This window comes from Sciurus vulgaris (genome assembly GCF_902686455.1).
Source record: "Sciurus vulgaris genome assembly, chromosome: X".
NCBI lineage: Eukaryota > Metazoa > Chordata > Mammalia > Rodentia > Sciuridae > Sciurus > Sciurus vulgaris.
In genome coordinates this window covers 115,261,260-115,271,755 of record NC_136471.1, presented here as the reverse complement: position 1 = coordinate 115,271,755, position 10,496 = coordinate 115,261,260, and positions in this window count along the sequence as shown.

Below are 10,496 nucleotides of genomic sequence, written 5' to 3'. Positions count from 1 at the left end.
GAGCCTTTCCGCACAGAGCCAGCTCCAAGCCCTGGAACCAGCAGCAGGCTAGGGGCAGCTTTCTTCGGAAGCACTGCATTATCAAGTTACTCCAAGACTTCAGGCTACTGAAGGCTGGGAGGTGATACACTAGAAATCTACAGGGATACTATAAGCCAATAGAGGAAATCTGCAATATCTCAGAGTCCCATTGACATCTGACCAATATGAGAAACCAAGGGAAAAAAATGTCCCAAACAAACCTAGATACTATATCAATAAAACCCAATGACAGCACAGCAGAAGAAATGTCAGAAAGGGAGTTCAGAATGTACATAATTAAAACAATCAGGGAAGCAAACGAGGAGATAAAAGAGCAAATGCAGGCATTGAAGGAGGAGATGGAAGAGCAAATGCAGGCATTAAATGATCGCACCAATCACAGTTAAAAGAGTAAATACGGGAAGCAAGAGATCATTTCAATAAAGAGTTAGAGATACTGAAAAAAAAAAAACAAACAGAAATCCTTGAAATAAAGGAAACAATAAACCAAGTTAAAAACGCCATAGAAAGCATAAACAATAGGATAGAACACCTGGAAGACAGAACCTCAGATAGTGAAGACAAAATATTTAATATTGAAAACAAAGTTGAACAAACAGAGAAGATGGTAAGAAATCATGAACAGAATCTACAAGAATTATGGGATATCATGAAAAGGCCAAATTTAAGAATTATTGGGAATGAGGAAGGCACAGAGAAACAAACCAAAGGAATGAACAATCTATTCAATGAAATAATATCAGAAAATTTCCCAAATCTGAAGAATGAAATGGAAAACCAAGTACAAGAGGCTTATAGGACTCCAAATATACAAAATTACAACAGACCCACACCAAGGCACATTATTATGAAAATACCTAACATACAAAATAAAGACAGAATTTTAAAGGTCACGAGAGAAAAGAATCAAATTACATTCAGGGGGAAACCAATAAGAATACCAGCAGATTTTTCAATCCAGACCCTAAAAGCTAGAAAGGCCTGGAACAACATTTACCAAGCCCTGAAAGAAAACGGATGCCAACCAAGAATCTTATACCCAGCAAAACTTACTTTCAGATTTGATGACAAAGTAAGATCCTTCCATGATAAACAAAAGCTAAAGGAATTTACAAAAAGAAAGCCGGCATTACAAAACATTCTCAGCAAAATATTCCATAAGGAAGAGATGAAAAACAATGATGCAAATCAGCAACGGGAGGAACTAGCCTAAAGGAATAGCCAAATAAAGGAGAAATCAAATCATGTCAAAAAACAAAAATGAGTCAAATGACTGGGAATACAAATCATATCACAATAATAACCCTGAATGTTAATGGCCTGAACTCATCAATGAAAAGACATAGACTGGCAAAGGAATGAAACTAAATCCCTATCTCTCACCATGCACAAAACTCAACTCAAAATGGATCAAGGACCTCGGAATCAGACCAGAGAGCCTGCATCTTATAGAAGAAAAAGTAGGTCCAAACCTTCAACTTGTTGGCTTAGGATCAGACTTCCTTAACAGGACTCCCATAGCCCAAGAAATAAAAGCAAGAATCAACCACTGGGATAGATTCAAACTAAAAAGCTTTCTCTCAGCAAAGGAAACTATCAGTAATGTGAAGAGAGAGCCTACAGAGTGGGAGAATATCTTTGCCAATCATACTTCAGATAGGGCGCTAATTTCCAGAATCTATAAAGAACTCAAAAAACTCTACACCAAGAATACAAATAATCCAATCAACAAATGGGCTAAGGAAATGAACAAACACTTCACAGAAGAAGATATACAAGCAATCAACACATATATGAAAAAATGTTCAACATCTCTAGTAATAAGAGAAATGCAAATCAAAACTACCCTAAGATTTCTTCTCACCCCAATTAGAATGGCGATTATCAAGAACACAAGGAACAATAGGTGTTGGCAAGGATGTGGGGAAAAAGGTACACTCATACATTGCTGGTGGGGTTGCAAATTAGTGGAGCCACTCTGGAAAGCAGTATGGAGATTCCTCAGAAAGCTTGGAATGGAACCATTTGACCCAGCTATCCCACTCCTTGGCCTATACCCAAAGGACTTAAAATCAGCATACCACAGAGATACAGCCACATCAATGTTCATTGCTGCTCAATTCCTCATAGCCAAATTGTGGAACCAACCTAGATGCCCTTCACTTGATGAATGGATAAAGAAACTGTGTCATATACATACAATGGAATATTACTCTGCCATGAAGAATGATAAAATTATGGCATTTGCAGGCAAGTGGATGAAATTGTAGAATATCATGCTAAGTGAGATAAGTCAATCTCAAAAAACCAAAGGATGGATTATCTCACTGATAAGCGGATGAGGACATATAATGGGGGGGTGGGAGGGGTTAGCATTAGGGTTAGGTTTAGGTTTAGGGTTATGGATACGGAGGGTGGTAAGAATGGTGGAAGGAAGGACTGTATAGAGGGAAAAGTGTGGTGGGAGTGGTGGGGGGGAAGGGGAAAAAATAACAGAATGAATCAAACAACATTACCCTATGTAAATTTATGATTACAGAAATAGTATGCCTTAACTCCATGTACAAATAGAGACACAACATGTATCCCATTTGTTTACAATAATAACAAAAATAATGTTTGTCTTCATCATAAAAGCAATGGGAAGCATTACATGGATTTTTCACAAGTGATTTTGAGCAATGAGTGATATGTTCAGACGTGTATTTTAAATTATTGGTTTGAAATATGTATTTAAACAAAATATGTGGATAATAAATTAAGAAGGAGTAAAAGTAGATGTTTCAAAATTGGTAATAGGCTATTGTAGTAAAAGCCATATTAGTTTGAGCAACTTTGGATAAAATTCTGAAGCTACTCAAAAGGCTTAGTGGGTACATTAGATGATATAAAGGAAGGTTTCATAGACAATCATCATTGGCAAAAAATGATGTCATTTACCAAGTTAGAAAAACTAAAGAATGAATTTGGAAAAGAGGAGAAATATCATTTTGGATTTCAGGATTTTGAATATCTTTGAAAAAATAATGGAAAAGTATATTTGATAGGATGACCTATTGAATTTATCATTAATAAGCACCTTAAATGGATTTATTTATTCTTGCTCAATTGGGCAGTTAACTAGCATAGAGTTAACCAGGATATATTACAAATGCGTCATGTGTGATCTTGATTAGATAAACATGTTATTCTTATAAGATAAGCACTTCCATTAAAATGTTCTAAATAACCTAGTTCAGAAAGATTAGTGTTCTATAAGTATGCATTTTCCACATTAATGTTTCTATTTCCTACATTCCTTGACATATACTAGATGCTTAATAATGTTTTGGCAATTAAAATTCAGTCATGATTTTCTAAATGAGGCCTAATTTTTCTGTTCCTGAATAAAAACGAATTTTAGAAATGCAAAACTCATAACTGGTAGTGATCAATATGGTCCTATATAGGGATTTGGGTATGAGGCAGAAGGAGAATATCAAATATTTTCTACATTTCAGAGATAAAGCAATGAGTCAAATGCTAATTCCAAATTTCAGTCCTCAGAAAGTACAAACTCAGTTGTTCCATAAAAAAGAACTAATTGTTTTTATCCATTTGAAGTTCCTGACATAATTTCCCCTTGTCCTTATTCTTCCTTCACAGCTCATGCATTGAAATACTGTTAAACTATAAGGAATGAAAATATGGATATTCATGTGATTCACATCACTGTAGACATTCAACAACTTCAGTACCAGGAGGGAAAACCTGATTTTTGAAAATGGTTGTATTTTATACTTTGAGAATTCTCCTTCTCCCCGCCCCCTCTCTCTCTCTCTCTCTCTCTCTCTCTCTCTCACACACACACACACACACACACACCATAGTTTAGAACCATCTTATTATTAATAGAACTTGAAAATGTAGAGGATAACCTCTCTTGACTGCAAGTTATTAGATTAATTCACATGCCAGTTTCACATCATTAACATTCTAAACTCTTCTCTTTATGTCAGGAAAGATATATGTCAAGATCAGATAATCTGTTATTTTGAGATTACCACTTTCCATTTACAATAGTCTCTCATTTATGTTTCAAGAAATCCCCCTGTCCCTGAAACAGTAGTTCCAAATTGACCATTTTTTTTTGGTTGCTTTTTTTTTTTTTTTTATTTTCATTCTGTGTGTGTTTTCATTAATTCAGCAGTAGCATAAAACTCCAAATAGCTCTCAGCTATAAACTGGCAGCTGCCTTTTCAGAGAGCAGTCCAAACAACATTGTATTGACACAAGCATCTTTACTTATTTTACCTTAAATACCTTATATTAGTTTAACATATCAAACTTGGTAAAAATTTAAAAGTAACACAAAAACATATCAGTAAGAAACAATGACCTCAAACAGAATAAAGTAAACCATTAGGTCACCTTGATGCATACAAAAGGAAAACATGCACACTCACAAAGAAAGATATGTAAGATATGATGAAAAGGTGATTTTTCCAGTAGTAAGTGCATGGAAGTTATTTACATTTTTGTAAAGCATTGTGCAATTGGTATAGTATACAATTGGAAGAAAGTCAGATTAATTGAATGGCTTAAATGACATATGACTAGAATGAGACTATTTAAGAAATACTTTGGTATTATTTAATAGAAAAATCGATCTTTGTCTAGATTTTAATATATTTAGTTCCCTTTTATTTTTGTCCACTTGGGCATACTTAGGTTAAAGTATACTTAGGTTAAAATGTGGGGGATAATGTTATTGTGCACCAGCATGTTTGGGTGTGTAAGTGGAAGGTGTGATTATCTGCAAGCAATAAACTTTCACTACTTCTTTCTTGGCTTCCCATACCATATGTACACTATTTTTAAAAGTTTTGAGATTTCTTCTATTTAGAAAACCTCCATCACAAAGTGATTCTCTCCTTCAATGGATTGATTTAAGACAAGCAAGAAAATTCATAGGGGTAGTAAGGAAAGTACTCATGATCTCCATAGATTTAGAATTTAGATAGTTGACTACTTTAGAATAAGGGAAATTAGCATGAATGAATTAGACTTTAAAGTATAAAATATTCAAGCAGACATTTCTGAGTTTGGTATTTCTAGTGGATGTGACTCGGAGGGTAAAGACATATTGTTGGTGCCTAGGCACCTTCATTTAAAGTTGGTTTTTGATAATGGTATCAAAAGATTTAAGTACCTTAGCATTCAGGATTAACAAGTATTAGCAATTTCAAAAAGAGTTGGAGGATTATTAAGCCTTATTCATCTGTTTAGAGACAGCAAAATAAACAAAACTTGATGATGGATATAGAAAGGTATCATATAGCATATACACAGCTCTCCATGATGTCTTAACTAGTATTCAGTGAAATTCAAACTTATTTGAAATTATTTTGGTTCTCATGGTGATTTTCCAATTATATTTGAATCCTTCTCCAGTGTTTTAAAAATCCTCTGTATTTAAAAGTTGCTTGTGTGTGTGTGTGTGTGTGTGTGTGTGCTGGGAATTGAACCTATGGCTTTATGCATACAAAGCACATGCTGAACTACTGAGCCATGTCCCCAGCCCTATCTTTATTGTACTGACTTGAAAAGATCAGAAAATAACCCTGAGGATTAGGAACTCCCCATATTCAAGCTGATGATTAATTCAAAACATATCCAAATTATAATAGCAATAATACATATAAAACAAAAGCAAAAAGTCTTGTGATTTTATGCTAAAGCTAAATAAAATATCTACTTCATGCTTTATAGATATTAACAATGAGTTAATGTTGGGACTAATGACATGTTAACTAACTCAGGCTGATTCCTTACTCCCTGGCGAGTGAGCAAGATCAAGGCCCCAAAGGTGGTTTCAAAGGTTAATGATGATAAATCGGACCACCATCAGGGATTGGTTCCGTGAACGTGATCAGCTCGTGCTTGCCATATAGTCCTATGGGACTCTCACCTGCGTGAACCCCCCATGCTTTGCTGACCTTTAAGCTGATAGTTCCCACCTAGCCTCCACCCTACATAAAAGCTGTGTGATTTCCTCAATAAATGAGATTCCTGCTGTACCTTGCGTGCTGACAGACCTCCCAGCTGTGGTGTGTTTCCTTTGCCGCCAACATTCATCATCCTTCTCTGTCCCATGTTCTCCTCAGGTGGGCCCTTAGGAGGTACTTCGGACCTTGTTGCCTGACAGGGAGCAACAACTGGTGCCCAGTGTGAGGAATGATGAAGTCGCTGACAGGCCAATCAGACTCCGGGTGAGTGTACTCCCATAAAATATGAGACAGTCCAATTCCAAGTCTGACCCCTCCCTTGACTCCCTTAGGATTCTCCTTAGAAGTAGAGGATTGGAACTCTCAGATAGCCAGGCGTTTCAGACCTGGAAGGCCCTCACTAAGGCAGCCCCTTGGCTGCCTGAAGCAAACTTGTTTGACTGGTCCACATGGGATTGTGTAGAACAACTTGTTAGGAAGAGGGAAATCAGTTTAGGGGAGGGTCCCCCATTGGGAGTCTGCCCTACATTATCCGCCCTTTAGGCCTGCTTCTCTCCAGGACCTCCCAAAGGGGGCTCCAAGGTTCCCCCCAAAGAGCCGCTGCCTCCGGATGGCAGGAAATCTTCCTGGCGGCCATTTTATGATCCTGGGCAAGAACTCACTGACTCTAACCTCCCGCCTCCCTGTATGGCCTTCCCGGTAAATGTTAAAATGTTAATTTGGGAAGGAAAGACTACTGATCACAAATTGGCCTGTGCAGGGATGAAAGATAGCGCCATGGGAAGGTGGATTGTGGCTACCAAAGATATTGGCACACAGCTTCTGCAAGTGAGCGGGCAGATGGAAAGGGATTCCTTATCTTCAAGTCTCTTCTTTCTTGAGCTTCTGTGCTCTTCCTGAATGCCTCCTTCTTCTCCCCCTCTTAATCCCTCCTCCTCCTCCAACTTCGACTCAGCTGTTTCTGCTTCCATTCCCAGCCCAGCCCACCTAGTCCTCCTGCCACGAGGTCCCACATACGCCAGTGTGGAGGGAGTAACCAGCCCAACCATCAGTGGCATGTCCTAGTAAGGAGTATGATATAGTAGCCCCATTCCCCACAAGTAGTGGGAGATAATGTTTCACAATTTTCTGCATCCAAACCTGAATTGAACCAGGAAAAAGGGTTAAAATGCCCTAGGCATAAAGTTTCTGCCAAAACCTGTCAGTTCCTTCCAGATCTCAGTCAAGGCTTACATTGAAATGTAAATGGAGGAAGCCAGAATGCTTAGTAGGAGACCTGTCTCAAACCCAAGGAAAAAAAAAAAAAAAAAAAAGAGCAAAAAGATCTTATCTAAACTCCAGCAAAAGTAAATTTTATGGTGCTTTACTAAAGTAATTAATGGCCGTATCATTTTTCTAGGACTCTTGTTTTTTTTTTTTATTCTACATTTTTTTTGAGCTCATGACTTTTTTGATCAGTTCTATTTTTTTGTTCAACTAGAGTTTTTGAACATCTGTTACATTGCAATGGAGATTAACCTATAAAGTTACAAGACCTTTGATTTTGTGTTATTTGTATGTCATGCTGTCTGATGTCATGTTTTGTCTGTATCAAAACTGAGCGCTCCTAAAATTAAAATTTAAAAATGGATCAAGATACTTTTAATTCACGTGATTTAAAAAGGTTCAATTCAAACTGGGTAAACTAATAAAAGTAAAATGTCTTTAAAAATAACTCACAAGTCTCTAGGTGGTCAAACTAATAAAATGTTGATGTTTATAAAATGTCTACCATCAATTTTTCTAGGACTTTTCTTCCATAGGAAAGAGATGGCAAATACTGTTCAGGACACTTGTCTAATATCTTGTTTTTTTTTAAGAAAATAAGTGAACTAGAGTTGACATGTCTTTGTCATCACTAAACTAAAATCAAGGTTACTAAGAGTTATGTCGAGTTACGTCCTAACAGGTACAATTCTATATACGAAGGGTTCCAAAAGTTTCAAATGTGTTTTAATTAGAGTGCTATGAATAACAAAATATTTAGTCTTATTAAAATGGAGTAATTTATATAAATTAAGAAATTTCTTAAGAGTTTCAGGATGTGAACAAAAAGGTCAACACATAGGAAAGAAAAAATAAAAGGTTCTAGATCTGGAAATATATTTAGTGAAGAACAAAATGTTTCTGCGTAAGAAAGTGCTTGTGTGAGGAAATACATGAGGGTCTAAGTAAGTGCTAAGAAAGTCTGTGTAAGTAAAGGGCAAATTTCAACAAGTTTGCATGTAACTAAGTTGGTTGTATGTATGTGAGACAGTTAAAGCTATTTAAGTTTTTTCCTAAGGTGAAATACTAATGTTCTGATATAAAGCAAAGTTTAAGCTATATGGTAAGATGAGAAGGATTTCTTAGAAATGCTGATTTACTCTTAGCTTTGTGTCTATTAAGTTTTATTCTTTAGAACAATTAATCTTAAAAATTGGGGTTTATACAATTATGGTTAAACAACTGTTCGAGTATTGTACTACGTTAGAGTCTAAATTTTTCTTTAAAAAACTAAATTTGGCCATTTTGACAATATTAATTCTTCCTATCCAAGAACATGGAAGATCTTTCCATCTTCTAAGGTGTTCTTTAATAAAAGTGTCAAAGTAATTGTGAAATGGTCACTCTTTGTATATTAAATGTGTTCATATTTTCCAGGTATACAAGCCTTTAAAGCAGAAAATTTATCAAGCTGCTAGTCTCTAAATTAAACTTGTCTGTAATGGTAAACCTATCATTTAATATTCTATATAGGACCTGTCATCAATAGGGTATATGTAAAACGTCGTAGGAGCGAGCTCCACTCTAATTTCCTCTGGACTGGGTTATATGGGTGGCTCCCCTACTTCCTCCCGCTTGGGGGACCGCTAATCACCATTGTCCTGTGTTCACCTTTGGGCCTTGCATAATCAATAGGCTTATTCATTTACTGAAAAGCCAGGCTAAGTCTGTGAAGCTCATGGTGGTCCAACAGCATTATACCGCCCTTCATGATGATGATTGGGAGTCCTATAGGATCATGGATCACTTGTATCAGGACACTGGGGTCTAAGTGTCTCTCCCTTAAGCCCTGCTCCTCCTGAGGGGCCCGTCTGAAGTGCTAAGGTGGTAGTCAATGACGGGTAAGATCCTCAGAGAAGGATGACCTAAGACAGGCACACCTTCGAGTAAGGCGGACCCCCAAACTGCTAGGGTGATTTTCCACGACGGGTAAGACCCTCCCAGGAGCAACCTAAGACAGACACACCCTTAATATAAAACAAAAAAGGGGGATATGTTGAGACTAATGACACATTAACTAACTCAGGCTGACTCCTTACTCCCTGGCGAGTGAGCAAGATCAAGGCCTCAAAGGCGGTTTCAAAGGTTAATGATGATAAACCGGACCACCATCAGGGATTGGTTAACAACACTTCCACGAACGTGATCAGCTCGTGCTTGCCATATAGTCCTATGGGACTCTCGCCTGCGTGAACCCCCATGCCTTGCTGACCTTTCAGCTGATTGGTTCCCACCTAGCCTCCACCCTACATAAAAGCTGTGTGACTTCCTCAATAAACGAGATTCCTGCTGTGCCTCCTGCCCTGACAGACCTCCCAGCTCTGGTGTGTTTCCTTTGCCGCGGACACTCATCATCCTGCTTGGCCCCGTATTCTCCTCAGGCGGGCCCTGAGGAGGTACATCGGACCTTGTTGCCCATCAGGGAGCAACAAGTTAAAATCAGACTAGTCTTATCAGGAAACAATGCACACCTAATTGATTATAATTAGAATACTATGTAAGTTACACTTTATTTGTATAAAATATTATTTTCCATTTTTATATGTTTAAACAAATCCCTTTGTGCATAAAGATTGATTTATTAAACACACTGTGTACTCTATATGAAAGCAGTTCTAAGAAACATGTTCTAGTGAATGATGTACTAAAGGAGAGTAACAGCAGAATCTCAAAGCATAGAGGCAGAAAATATGAGCAAAGGCAAAATTATCAGATACTTCTGAATATAAAATGCCTAAGAAAACAAAAACAGCTGAATGAAATCCAACTGTAAAAAGGAAATCAGTAGGAGTCCGAGTCATGTCTAAAAAGAGAACTGAAATGCAGAGAAAGTTTATTTAAACGGTTTTAAGTCATAAACAGTTAAGTTTTTCATGACTTGAGAAAAAGTTTGAAATGATTATGCAGAATTTATGATGGAAATGATAATTTCCTTAAGAATAACATCTGTTGGTAATTGTGTGTGTGTGTGTGTGTGTTAATCTGTATGAGATTACTCAGGTATGGTTATTTTTGGTATTGGGGTTAGAACTAGAAAGGTAACAATATGTAAAGTTTCTTTCCCTTCTCTCTTAATCCCTCATCAGCTCTTATGTTTAGTTTTTTTGCTAATAGCCCTAATAGCCATTCTTTTGGGGGTGGAGTGATATCTCATTGTAATTT